This window comes from Cibotium barometz, chromosome 28 (assembly GCF_041138505.1).
Source record: "Cibotium barometz isolate CiBa-2024 chromosome 28, ASM4113850v1, whole genome shotgun sequence".
In the NCBI taxonomy this organism is placed as follows: Eukaryota; Viridiplantae; Streptophyta; class Polypodiopsida; order Cyatheales; family Cibotiaceae; genus Cibotium; species Cibotium barometz.
Window position 1 is genome coordinate 53922884 of NC_141073.1, and position 14497 is coordinate 53937380.

At 42.0% G+C, this 14497-nt stretch overlaps 1 pseudogene across 1 annotated transcript; it reads right to left on the reverse strand.

Moving 5' to 3' along the window:
- Positions 1 to 8893: 8893 nt before the first annotated feature.
- On the reverse strand, positions 8894 to 11704 carry LOC147622951 (uncharacterized; annotated as a pseudogene). The gene is made up of 4 exons (XR_015269590.1): positions 10094 to 11704; positions 9746 to 9950; positions 9608 to 9657; positions 8894 to 9361 (listed from the first exon to the last, which is right to left on the reverse strand). The product of XR_015269590.1 is annotated as an uncharacterized LOC147622951 (transcript).
- Between the last annotated feature and the right edge of the window lie 2793 nt (positions 11705 to 14497).

The following is a 14497-nucleotide window of genomic DNA, read 5'->3' on the forward strand; positions in this document are numbered from 1 at the left end:
TAGTGAAACATGCCTTCTCTTCTCCTCTTCTCTTCTCCTCTTCTCTTCTAACCCAGCTAACGTTCCCCTTCTACGTGTCTGAGCTCTCTCGTTGTCAACTCAAAAAGTCACGTGGCCACCCCTGCACTACTTCGCACCGCGCCGCCTCCATGCAAAGCTCCTTCATTCTCTCGTAGGTTGCGGTCCGCCACCACTCCATGCAAAGCCGCCTCCTTAAATGTTTCATTCTCTTGCAGGTTGCAAGTTTGCCACCACTCCATGCAGAACCGTTTCCTTCAATGTTGCAGCTAAATTTGAATTCGAGCGGTATTCCTGCTTCATCTACAGACGTCCTCCTTATTACGGCCTCCCGTTTCTCGATCTGCTTTCAGTTGCCCTCGCCTCCTCTCCTCGATCTGCATCTGATTGGCCCTTGCCTCCCCTCCTCGGTCTGCTCCATTGCTCTAACCCAGATCTTCTCTCTCTCTTTCTCTTATTCTCACTCGCTGTCTCTTATGTTTTTGCAAGTTGTTTGCTCTCTGTCAACCGCGTCGTGTTCTTTGAGGTAAGTCTGTTCTCTGAGCTCACAGCATCACATATCTGAGCTCCCCTAGATCCTTCATCTCAAACTTCTGTCTAAGCAAGATCTTTACATCAAAAATCTCTGCATCATGGTCCCCCGTAATGATCAAGTCATCTACATAGATGACAACAAGCATAACCCCTCTGTCTCACATAGAGCGAGAAATCTGCATTGGCTATATGAAAGCCAATAGTGACAAGATATTCAGAAATCTTGTCAAACCATGCTCTTGGTACTTGTTTTAAGCCATACAAGGCTTTCTTCAATCTGCAAACATGCTCGGGATGACTCACATCCTCATAACCAAGTGGCTGCAACATATACACCTCTTCCTACAAATCCCCATGCAAGAGTGCATTCTTTACATCCATCTGATATAAAGACCATTGCTGCTATCACAACTCTCACTGTTGCCATCTTGGCAACTGGGCTGAAAGTTTTCTCATAATCAATGCCATATGTCTGTGCATACCCTTTGGCTACCAATCTAGCCTTATACTTGTTTATGCTTCCATCACTATTATGTTTTACTTTGTACACCCACTTGCATCCAATGGCTTTCTTGCCTTCAAGCAATTGCATTAAATCCCAAGTCTCATTTCCATATAGTGCATCCATCTCCTCATCCATAGCTTTCTCCCAACACACATTTCCAATAGCCTCATCAATGCATGTGGGCTCTATAACCTGCACAACCTTAGCCATATATGCATAGTGATGTGCCACATAACCATCATATGTAAACCTTTGCACAGGATTCTTCACTCTCCTAGATCTTCGCAGCTTTGCGTTCATGGCTTCCATAGCCTTCTTTACACCAGGTGTTCTCATAGAGCTGGTATCCCAAGCTTCTCATCAAGGCTCATCTCTGAGCCACTAGACTCTCCATCAACATGAGAATGCCCTGCAGAAATGTCAGGCATACCAAGGGGCTCAACCACTTTCTCTTTTCCTTTATATGATGTACTAATCACATTTGCAGGACTGGTATTATGACGCAGCCTGCCACTCCATGGTCTATCAACTGAACCACTAGATGAGGACTCTCGTGGTCCACTCAAAGACTGTATTACTGACTTGCATTCTGTGCAACCACATTTTCACTCACATCAGCCCCAACAGCTTCTTTTTCAGCAGCATACCAGCTGCTCATCTCATAAAAAACAACATCCCTGCTTACCCTCAAATCACGTGTAGCAGGGTTATAACACATGTATCCCTTTTGCTCAAGGGAATATCCAATAAACACACATTTTTCAGCTTTTGGATCTAGCTTAGTTCTCAGCTCATCTGGCACATGCACATATGCAATGCATCCAAAGACTTTCAGATGAGACAAATCAGGTTTTCTACCAGTAAACCTCTCCTATGGAGTTACATCATGATATGCTTGCTTCCTCTGAGGGCTCTTCAGTAACAGTGAAAGCCCTAAATTCAGCAACATCAAGATTTGCACTTTCTTTCTCCTCAGCTTGAACATCAATTTCTTCCTCTTCTAAAATCTCACTTTTCTCTAGCTTTGAGACTGTGGTGACATTTAAGTTTTCTTCCTCCTTCTCTGCATCAATTTCTGATTCTTGCTCTTTATCTTGTATTTCTGCTCTCAAAAATAGAAAGAAAAGAAAGGAGACATCTTTGGGGACAAGGTTACAAAGCTTTTTATGAATTGGACAAGAAATGGATGAAGGGCATGTGAAAGAGATTCTATTTGTAACTGTTGTAGTTGGAGTCCTGTTCATGATGTAAACTGCTGTAGAAACAGCCTCAGCCCAATAGCTATGTGGCATATTCTTCCTTTCCATCAATGCTCGCGCAATCTCAACAATGTGCCTGTTTTTCCGCTCAGCAACTCCATTTTGTTGCGGAGTGTATCTGCATGTAAACTGTCTCCGAATACCATTCTTCTTCAAAAATTCAGAGAACTCATTGGAGAAGTACTCTCCCCCTCCATCTGACCTTAGGCACTTTACATATTTTCCTGTTTGCTTTTCAACCATAACTTTCCTGAAAGTGAGTGAACACCTCACCCTTCTCCTTCATGAACTATACCCACACTTTCCTTGTGTGGATCAATAAATGTCACATAATACCTATAGCCTCCCATAGACATGGTCTTCGTAGGACCCCATATATCTGAATGCACAACATCAAGTGTATTTCTACTCACATATCTGTTACGTGGAAATACATGCTTTGTTTGCTTTCCAAATTGGCATGCTTCACATATTCTTTGCATACCTTTACATATTCTTTGCATACCTTCACATATTCTTTGCATACCTTTACATATTCTTTGCATACCTTCAACTTTAAATTTTGGCAGCCCTGTCACAATTCCTTTAGTCTGCATAGACTTCATTCTCTGCACATTCACATGTCCAATTCTTTTATGCCAAATGTCTGTGTCTGCAACAATTCCTGAACCATTTGCAAACATCGCAGCACTCACTTCAGGCATGTTTATATTCAACGTAAACATTATGCCCACTCTATTGCCTTTTGCAACCAACTTGCACTTGTCTTTGAAGTCTTCAACATAACAACCATGAGGGTTAAACTGAACCTGCAAACCCTGCTCAATCATCTGGCCAATTGAAACCAGATTCTCTGTTATGTTCGGTACATGAAGTACATTTGCAAGGTACTTCACTTTGCCACCCTGCATAAACAATGGCATATCTCTAACATGGGCAATTGGATGAGCAGTGTCATCCCCTGTTTCCACAAAACCTGGTCTTTCCAGGTTTTTCATCTCCTTGAAGCACTCCCCATGACTTATCATGTGGTTCGAAGCACCTGAATCAATGTACCATACATCATCTTTATGTGCTACTTCTACATTTTCAGACATGGCATTCACGACGTGCTGCATAACAAATAACCTTTCATTATCCTCATTGTTTCTGCTTGAGGATGCATAGTTGTTTTGCTGCAATTTCCCATTTTGCATGTCAGCCTGCTTCTTATAACACTCTGTCTGCACATGTCCAGGCTTACCACAATAAAAGCATCCACGTGTGTCATTATACTATCTTTGCCAATTTCCACGACCTCTTTGACTCCTCCTACCTCTGAATTGGCCTCTTCCACCTGCGTGTTGTTGTTGTTATTGTTGTGTATTCTGGGACTGTTGTTGTTGCTACTGTTGGCCATAATTCTGATTACCTATTCGGCCACCTCCTTGATCGCGTCCACGACCTCCTCTACCTCGTCCTCATCCTGAACTTGTGTAGAAGGCCTGTTGCTCCGAATTGTTTTTGTTTTGTGAAGACTGTTGGTCTTCACCCAAGCTCTTCTCTTCTATAATTAGCATAGACACCAAATTTATAAAATTGGGAATGTTTTCCCGAGTCTGAATAGACATCTTGAACGCCTTGTATTGTGGCCCAAGACCACGTAGACAGACTTCCACCTTATCATCATCATCTACTGAAACACCAATAGATACAAGGGATTCCACAATACCCTTTATCTTCAATGCATAGTCATTCACAAACATACTCTTTTTCTCCACAGTATGAAGTTCATTCTTCAACTGTATCTTACGTGCCTTGGTATTTGTTTCATAGAGCTTTACCAAGGTGTCCCACGCCTCCTTGGGGGACTTGGCATCCTGTATGTGCCCAATCATGGTGTCCTGTATACTGATAGAGAGCCAATACATAACCTTTCTGGCTCCTTGGTTCCAATCCTTGAACTCTTTCACATCTGCAGCAGTCGGATTGATATCCGGTATCTCCGGTGTCTCTTCATGCTCACCTTCTATATAGTCCCAGTAGCCCTTTCTCGGTGCCTCTTCATGCTCACCTTCTCCGGTGCCTCTTCATGCTCACCTTCTATATAGTCCCAGTAGCCCTTTTCCATCAGGAAATTCGTCAACCTGAATCTCCAAGCATGAAAGTTGTTCTTATCAAGCTTCTCAGCAACAATCTGGGTTATGCCATCATTTGACATCTTGCCAGATACATAAATTTACCAAAAACAGCACTCTGGTTTGTCCTGCACAAACTGCGGTACTATAGTACACTCAACTGTCACAACCAGTGACCTCAATGTGAATACATACACCCAATGGCAAATGTTGACCTCTTTGCAGTACACACAGTGTCTGCACAGCCAATCTGTCTTCCTATAGTTCTTAAAACAGAGTTTTGCAGAGAATCGATAACTTACCCGTAGTGCTTGAAATCGCCTGCTTTCTGAAAATCGGAGGTCTAGACGCGCCCGAAACGCGTTTTCGGCCCAAAAAATTTTATCTTATAAGCTTTACTCCCGCCAAGAAAGCTCCTCAATCAGAGATCGTTTGCCGGTGCCTCCCGTAGAGCTCCCAACAAGGGTTAGTCACCAACACAAATAGGGAAGAGTAGTTGAAGCTCTTACCCTCGTACCGCTTCCTGTGGTTCTCTTGCTTGCAGCTCAGTCCTTAGCATGAACCAGGCTCTGATACCATGAAAAGATGCAGGGGGGAAGGGAGCTTGAGCTCTTGCAAGCACACACACACTCACAAAACCCTAATAGAGAACACACAAGGTGAGAGACTGAAAATCTTCTTCTTCACTCAACACTCAACACACCATATACAAAGATAAGAGTACACACATATGAAAAGGTACTCAACCAAATACATACAAGGGTTCTCTAGTGTGAACCCAACTAAAATGAGCTGGCGCTATAACTATGCCAGTCTCTAAAATGGCTGTCATACAACCTCTCATCCCACTGGCCGCATATCACCCATGATCTCACCAACCATGCCAGTGGTGTAAGTGTGGGGCCTATCCCCCAGGCGGGTCATCAGTGTCCACCGCCTCACTAGATGAGCTCGATATCTCAACAGTTGTCTCCTCATCTCACGAAGTTGTCTTTTTAATGGTGTGCTTAGCTCAGCCCACCATCGGAGACGAGTCTCGCCAGTTATGGCAAATTTCCTTCCACTTGGTGGGGTCAGGCTGCAATTTCAACCAATGAGACTTTCATATAAGCTTCCAAGCATTAGATTTGAACCCATCCTTACTAGTCAAGGAATGCAACTTACTGAAACAAAAGAGGTGGGATTCCATGATAAGCTACCTTGCACAAGGGGGGTCGAGAGATTGGCCTTGACAACAAAAAAAGAGAGGGAGAGTCTAGAGCTATATAGATAGAGAAAAGGAACTCTCCAAGAGTTAGGCCTCCCCCCCACTTTGTAGCTCTTTTTGTAAAGACAAATTGTAGGTCAAACTTCCTCGTTGACAATTGAGGCTTCTGCATAAAATCATGCTCAACACAAAGGCTTCCTTGCTTTGAAAATAGCTCGCCAAGAAAGTGAAAAAGCTTCCTAGTAAAAGCCTCCTCTCGAGTCATATGAGAAACCGCCTTTGTAGGAGAATGGTTGATGATGTACATGGCAATGCTCACAGCTTCTCCCCATAAGGGAAGCATCACAAGAGAAGGCTGCCTAGGCTTAACATGGCTAGATGGACAAGACTATTCTCTTATATTACAAAAGGGAGAAGCTATACATTTTCTTACCACACTATGCATCTCATTCCTAAACTTACTGAATTTTTTATTGTGTCTCCTTGTGCAGTACTACTTATATTTTTGAAAAGATGATTATAATAAGTGTACCACACATAATGGCATGGACACAAGTCATTCCAAGCTTATTTCCACCTTGTTTTTGGCATGGTAAGAAATCGTTCGAAGCTTATGTCCACCTTGTTTTTGGCCTTAAGAAGTTGACAGAAACCTTCCGTCTCTCATTTCAGGGTTTTCGGTTGGTGATGCCTATGTTCATATCCTTGATTCTGACAAATCCAAAGTTGATCCCAAGTCTAGTAAGTGGAAATTCCTTGGATATGTGTATCGGTGTTTAGTCGAGACCCGGCACTAGTGTTAGCTTATCGCATTGGGCACAGTTATACTAGTCAGCTCTGGACGAGGAGCAACGACTAATACAACTTCCCAGCGCTAGTGCATTGCGCTATCGATCTGCCTAAGCTAAGGGAGTTAGTCATGACAGCGCAAAGGTTAGTTCCTACATCTAACACGATTTCTGACGTGGCTCCTGATCCTATTTCTAGATAGGAGTCACGCCTGGATAGGAATGACTCTGGATCTAGATTCTAGCTAGAAGACATGTCTAGACAGGAAAGCACTTAACACAGACTAGGAATTATATAGACTTATATAGTACATATTATATATAGACAGGAAAGCACTTAACACAGACTAGGAATTATATAGACTTATATAGACAAGAAAGCACTTAACACAGACTAGGAATTATATAGACTTATATAGACAAGAAAGCACTTAACACAGACTAGGAATTATATAGACTTATATAGTACATAATAGAGAATTGCACAGAGGAATCACTATATTACTTGAGTGAAGGCTTAGCCCAAAAATATAATGTAGCAACACACTCAGTAGTCACCCTCTACTACTCTCTTTTCTATCCCATATATCTTAACCCCTGGATAGTTCCCCTTACTTCCTTTTCATCTACCGAGCACTACCCGTTGGCAAGATCAGTTACAAAGTTGTTACAAGAAAGAAGATTCCAATCTATGAGTTTGCTGCCCAACGGATACACTGGGCGACGACCGATGGTTGGATGGCCGCCAACACTTGGCGATCACGGTGGACGTTGCCAGTACAATGAAGGCCACAATAGCTTATTTCTTTGCTGTCTAATTTGAAGGAGCTCAAACCCTGAAGTTTTGAGCGACAGCCTTCACTTGGGGGAGATATCACTAGATGACGTTTGCCTTAATCCTATGCAACCAGAACCACTTCCTTCTTGAATAATCAAAAACTTTGTATCTAGAATCCAGATCTGAACTCTACAATCCAGACATCTAAGGCCTGATCTAGCCCCCTTCTTTTGGTTCTCTATCCTTGGCAATGCCTCTTGAAACAAACTTGATGGGCTTGTCTTGAGCATATCTGGGCTTGTAAGCCCTCTGTCTGCTACTCACCCAGGCGTGCCCAAGCCCAACCAGTCTTCTTATCTGCTTGACAAAATTGCACATCAATGGGATTGGCATCCGGATACCTCTTCTTAGACCTTTCCATTGCATCGATGGCCATCCCTGTTTGCAAAAGCGTGTGGCTATGTCTACTCTAGGGTAATGGCTTCATCCTTGAATACGGTCTGCTCAGGCTCTCTTGGTATTCTTATTCCACCCTGACTCCATTTCCACTCATATGGTGGCCTACCTATTGGTTATGATATGGAGTTTGTCCTCTCTCTTTCTACCAGGTATCTCCATTGGCAAGGGGAACTGGCAATCCTACTTTGTGCATGAGTTGTTGCCTCCTCACCCAGATCATTGCATCACAAGATCCCGCCACTTCCCTACACTGCTCGGGATCCAGGATGAGGGGCTTATTCCTGGTGTTGACTCTTTTCCATGGGAGCTGCATTGCCCTTGTTTCTTTGCTTGAGATGCATCCAACTGGTTCATAAATTCTAAAAATGTCATCCCAGTTGGACGGTCTTACAGCTCCTTCCTGCTTAGCAGCTTGAATTAAGCCCTGCATGTGGTTGAGGGTTGTCTCTTTCTAGACACTAGTGCTTTTTTGCCCCTCTTTGTTATGGGCTACCACACCTCCCAAGAGAGAACTCTACCCATTCACAATCGGAAGAAGCAATAGACAACAAATATCATTGGGTACTTACCAATGGTTTGAGCTCACATCCCTTGAGGCTATCCAAGATCGCTTTGGGAAACTCCACTTCTCCACCAATCTCCACCTCCATGCTATCACCATGGAGTCACTCACACTACAAACACTGAGTCATGAAAAATTAGCACGAGTCGTGAGTACTCATTTGCAAGGGCTCATCCAAAATTTCACAACTTGGAAAATGGCCACTTTTTCGAACATGTAAACCCATTTGTAACAAAGAGTTGTATTTAAAAAAAAAGGTTATTAAAAATAAATAAATTATAGCATGTTTTCTTTGTTTCGATAGACAAGCTATTTTTCTATAACAAAAAAAACAACATAGACACCACCTACAAAGCTATGTTTCCAAAACTTAGTCTCAATCAAATTTGAGACTCTGGAAAAAACAACTTTAAGGGTTTTGATGCTTCTAAATCTGGGGGCATTCAATGAATACACAAAAAACTTTAAGAGATATCAGAATACTAGGTCTACATTCATGCAATTTTCAAAGAAGCTTGATGAATTTATAACCCACAAATAAAACTCCATCACATGTGCATTAAAATTCAAGGGTTTTGATGCTTCTAAATCTGGGCATATTTATAACCCACAAATAAAACTCCATCACATGTGCATTAAAATTCAAAACATGGCAAACTTCTGTATTGCTGCAAACAATTTGAACTACAAATCGAAACAAGTATCTTCTCAAACAAAATGACAAGTTTTTTAAAACTAAAAGTATGTGTTAAAGTGATCTAAAAGATCATGACAACTATGCTTGAACTGGATGCTCGTCTTCCTCCTCATTCCTTGCCTCCTCTCCCATTAGAGTGATTGCAAGAGTAATGTTAGTAGCTTGTTCCTCAGCCTCTGAGCCATCTGGCTCATAATCCACAAGGTCAACTATCTCCCCAATCTACTCACTACCAATCGGAGGTTGTGGCTTTCCATATGCTATTAAAAAATGAGGATCAGATTCCATGCTCTTCATTCCCACCTCTTGGAACTCATCTGGTAACTCCTTGAGAGTTTTCGCTCTTTGCTCGATAAATTTTACCTGGAGTGGATCACATCCCAATGCAACCACATTTCTACCTCTTTTCAGTGCACTGACAGTTGTGGTACCAGTCCCTGCAAAGAGATCCATCAACCACTCTCCTTTCATAGAAAGTAAATCAATTAAATCCATCATCAAAAGTTGAGGCTTTTGATATGGATTTATGACTCCTTGTAGACTCACATTGGTGTGCTTTCAAGAACTTTATGTAAACTCCTAGTCGTTCAAAAACATTTGTGCGATTGGTTTCACAGCAAAATTGTATGATCCTCTACTTTGCATGCCCAAAGGTGAATAAAAATCAATTGTAGCAAACTCACAAGCCCAAGAAAGATGATCAAGTTTATAACCATGGATGTTTGGCTTTGTCCTACAAAACAAAATTTAACATCTAAGAAAAGAGCAACACATAATACAATCTTAATGCTAGTATCAAAATATTCAAAGGTTTTACTTACCATGTCATCATCTAACATGTCATGTTTGAGTTGTTGAAGGCTTTTTGCACTGCAATAATTTGATCATGGGTATGAAAAAATACTAGTGCCCAAGAGTCACAAGTAGTGACCTTGCTAAAAGCCTCTATGACTTTTTTGTAGGCAGATACTCCATACTTCACATCATCATTGATTGAGTTTGGAGCACAAAAACCATAAGGAGCATCTGCAATGGCCAAAGTGTAAGGACGTGCTGTGACAAAAGTGTCCATGTCTTCAACTCTACCTTTATGAACACACCACAATGAGTTGGAGAATCCTCTACATCATCAAGAATGAAAATTGTGAGACCGGGAGTGATTTCAATACTTTGGGATTGTTGTCTCCTCCTCCTCTCTAGACGACAACAGGAAAGAAATTGCTTAAAGTTAAGAGGGATTTGCTTGATGGCAACTCGTGGATCTTTGTTCTGAAAAAACCTACAAGCAAGATGTGAGAGGTGAAAAAAAAGGTTTGTTAAACAAAGATGAAGCAAGATAAACTACTCATTGTGTTACCAAATAACAACATGTACTTCTCCAACATTTGGGATTTTCTTGAGTTTGGATGGTAGAGCACTACCTTATCCCAATTAGAGCAATTCAACTTTTCAATCATTATTCTCTGCATGTGAAGTATGGTTTTTTTTTCTAATAGATAACCAAAGAAATTAGAGCTGGTGAAACAAGTAAAGGTTAAAAAAAACAAAAGAGTCAATTCAACAAACAAACCTTTCAAATTCTTCTCCCATTTGCTCTAGAGAGATGATTCCACCCTTCACGTATGAGAGAACTGCAATGATCAATGCTTTCTCACGAATTCCTTGCAAATGTCCACACTATTATCTTCATTTCTTCAGGAATGGGCCTTGGTGCTTCATCGCGTGAGGCACCTTTGCCTTTGGAAGCTATAGGTGACTTGCTGAACTTTTGACCTTTTAACTTTCCTTACTCATGTAGCTTAAAAATATCATCTTGTAGATCCCAAATTTATCCATCATGAAAGGCAAGTTGAAAATAATTATCATATTGTTTCACATTGGGCTTCTGACTTGCTCCACGCGACCACCTTTCTTTTTTAATTCAAGACCACACTTTTCACAAAGTGCAGCTCGAAACTTGTCATCAATTTTCTCACCACACTTCAAGGAATCAATCTACTCATTATGAAAGAACCTTATCTTTTGAATGAAAGTCATTTCCATTTGACAGTTTGAGCCAATATTATGGTCAAGGGCAAGTACCTTTGCTCCTCATTTGTTAAACTAGCATACACCCAACACATTGCCGTTTTGTAAGTGTCAACATGCTCATATTCAACAGCAGCAAGCTCTTTCTTGGCAAGCAAAGAACGAGTGCCCCCAAGAACCCAATATCTATAAGACTCAACATTGGCCTTAACCCAAGATTTCTTATTAGGACACTGTTGTCTATCCACTAAAACAAGCAAGGGTAACACAATGGCATTTAGCTTATTTTTCATTTTGTACTTCAGATTATGAACATGATGTTCAACAACAGTGCAAACTTCTAAGGGTCTTTTTCATGTTTGGGGATCCACTGCTGGTGGACGCTCAATCACACTTATGGGCAAAAATATAGGTAAAAGATCCACCATGTTATTTTTCTTGTCCCTTCTAAAACATTAAAAGAGCTTGAATCTCTTGTGTCGGGTAAGGGGGCACCAAGACCAGCAGATGGAAAAATCTTTGATTTAGGAAGAAACTTAGAGTCCTTTGATTTACCTGACTTTTTGCTTCATTTCTTGCCTGTGAGATAGGGGTTTGCATCAAAGGAGAGGGGGGGAGTTCTTCCTCAACCTCCTCATCACTTGAAGAAATTGACTCTTCTTCTTCGTCTCCTTCCTCTTCGATGTACTCACTTGAAAAGTTCTTATCTGAGCCAAAAAATCCTCTAGCACCTCACTGTAGGCTCTCTCCCAATGCCTACAACCAAAAACAATGAAATAAATGATATGTTTCAAAACAAAGAAGACAAAAGTTCAAAAGAGAATGAGAAAAGTTTATTTCTTAGCAAGCCTCGAGTTTGCATTGCATCGATCATCAAGTTTTTTATGCTTAGAGGATTTATTTCATCCATCTCAAAGTCCTTCAATAAAATAAGAATAGCAAAGCAAGTGGTCATCATGCTCAATAAGAAAATATATCCTATTTTTGCCTTTGTGCTCTTGCACTTTCTCGATATGTCCAACAAAAGAGCACTTGTTAGAATCATTTGAAGGTCCTTTGTGTTTTGTAACAATCAAAAAAGGGGTTGTTGAATCAATTAATTGCCTATGCTCCCCATGAAACCTAAAACTGAGTTTCCAAGCATGCTCGTACTTGCTTTTGGCAGAAACTTTATCCCATATGTATTTTGATTGAGAGCTTTGAAGGGTATCTACCTCTCTCACAAGTGCTAGGTCTTGCCTTTTTCCCTTTCTAACCTTTTGGTGATGCTCTTTGGTGTGCTGAGTCATTGGCTTTGAAGGGTATCTACCTCTCTCACAAGTGCTAGGTCTTGCCTTTTTCCCTTTCTAACCTTTTGGTGATGCTCTTTTGGTGATGCTCTTTGGTGTGCTGAGTCATTGGCTTGCGGGGGAAGTGTTCATCAGCAAATAAGAAGCTCTCTGACGAGAAGAACGAGATGGACTTTCAAAAAGCCTCGTTACTTCAAAACCTGGACTGCATGGTGTGGGAACCAATTGAGAAGACATTAGTGCACCTAAGTGTCCCCTCCTTGAGCTTGAATCAGGTTGAGGTTGAGGTTGCACAGAAGCTTGCCTTGAAGTTTTAGACTTCTTTCTTGCATGAAAAACTTAAGATTGAGAAGCCACGACCTGCAAAAAAAGAAACAAGCATGGCTAAAAGTTAATCATGGATTCTAGAATCCACTAGAGAGAACAAAAGAAGTGATCATCAAAATTAGAATCCAATTATAAGAAAAAACTTGAGATTGAGAAGCCATAACCTTTAAAAAAAGTAACAACTATGGCTAAAAGTTAATCATGGATTCTAGAATCCACCGGAGAGGACAAGAGAAGTAACTGACAAAACTAGAAGTAGAAAGAGGAGTGGGATTCTAGAATCTTGCAAAGCGGGGTGGTTGATAGTGCACATAGGTTAGTGCAGGCAATCGGGTTTGATAGCACAAAAATCTAGGATCAATTGTAGAATTGGGGATATGTATTTGGAGAAGCTGATAGTGTGGATGAAACCATTCTTTGCATCCCTCAAGCTCCATCCTCAGCTAAGAACATCAATCAACTCAAACGCTTCAAAGATTCAACAAAAAAGCTTCAACATGGCAGTCCCCTCTTGTTCGTAGCCCGCACATCAACAAGAGAAAACAAGTATGTTGTCTCTAACTTCGCCCCTGGCCTCCCACCACCCATGTGCCCTCTGCACGATGGGTTAAGCATGGCGGTAGATTGCGTACCCCCCCCCTCCCGAGCCGTAACCAAACACACCCCCCGATCGTAGCTCGCAGCTCATCCTCGCCACTCTCTTTGATGCCTACCCACCCCTCCACCTTTTACCTTTCAGCCCTTTGACTCCATGTCACCTTCAGGCACCCCCTTCCATTTCGCTCCCTTGCCTTTGTCTCCCTGCCGTCGGAATTCAAGCTGCCTACTCGCCACACACACGTGTTTGCCTTCGCCTCCCTTGTGCAGCCACCGCCAAGCTTCAAGTCGCCGCCTTCTCTACCCATCCATGAGTACACAGCCACCTTTTCCTTCTTAATTCTTTGTCTCCCTTGCATAGCCGCCGCTTGCCTTGGCCTCCCTTGCGCAGTCGCCTTTGCATGCCTTGCATAGCCGCCTTTGCATGCCTTGCGTAGCTGCCGCTTACCTTGGCCTCCCTTGCGCAGCCGCCTTTGCATGCCTTGCGCGTGCCTTTGTATACCTTCTCTGCCATACCCTTCAACCGCCTTCTTCGCCATACCCTACCTTGCACAGCCGCCCTCCCTTGCGCTTGCAAAGCCTTATGCTTACACAATTGCCCTCCCTTGCACTTGCACAGCCTTACGTAGTTGCCTTCTCTGCCATACCTAATCCATAGCTCCCATAGCGCTTGCATATGCAAAAGCGCATGGCTTTGTAGCATAAAGCACAAGCTTGTTTGGCCAATGCTTGCACAGTAAACGAAGGAGAGAAGCACTATGCGCAAGTACATCAAATCATAAAATCACTAAGAAAAATTACTGTAAAGGTTATAAAGCAAGACGGCTCACCTCCTCTTGTAGCATGCGTGCATCACTGTAGGATTCTCCAAAACAAAATCTTAAAAGCTTCAACAGAGTTTTCTCTCCTTTTTCCTCACAAACCCTTTTGTTTTGGTGCTTTTTGGATTCTAGAATCCACTTCTTGTGTCAAGCTGGATTCTAGAATCCACTCCTTGTGTTAAGTTGGATTCCATAATCCATTTCTTCAAGGAGGCCAGATTCTGGAATCCAATTTTGCTCTTGAGTTGGATTTTGGAATCCAGATTTTCACAAAGTAGGATTCTAGAATCCACTACTTCTCTCAAGTTGGATTCTAGAATTCACTTTTTGTGTCAAGCTGGATTCTAGAATCAACTTCTTCTGTCAAGTTGGATTCCAAAATCCACTCCTTGTGTCAAGTTGGACTCCAGAATCCACTTTTTATGTCAAGTTGGATTCCAGAATCCACTTCTTCAAGGAGGATGGATTCTGGAATCCAATTTTGGTCTTGAGTTGGATTTTGGAATCCATA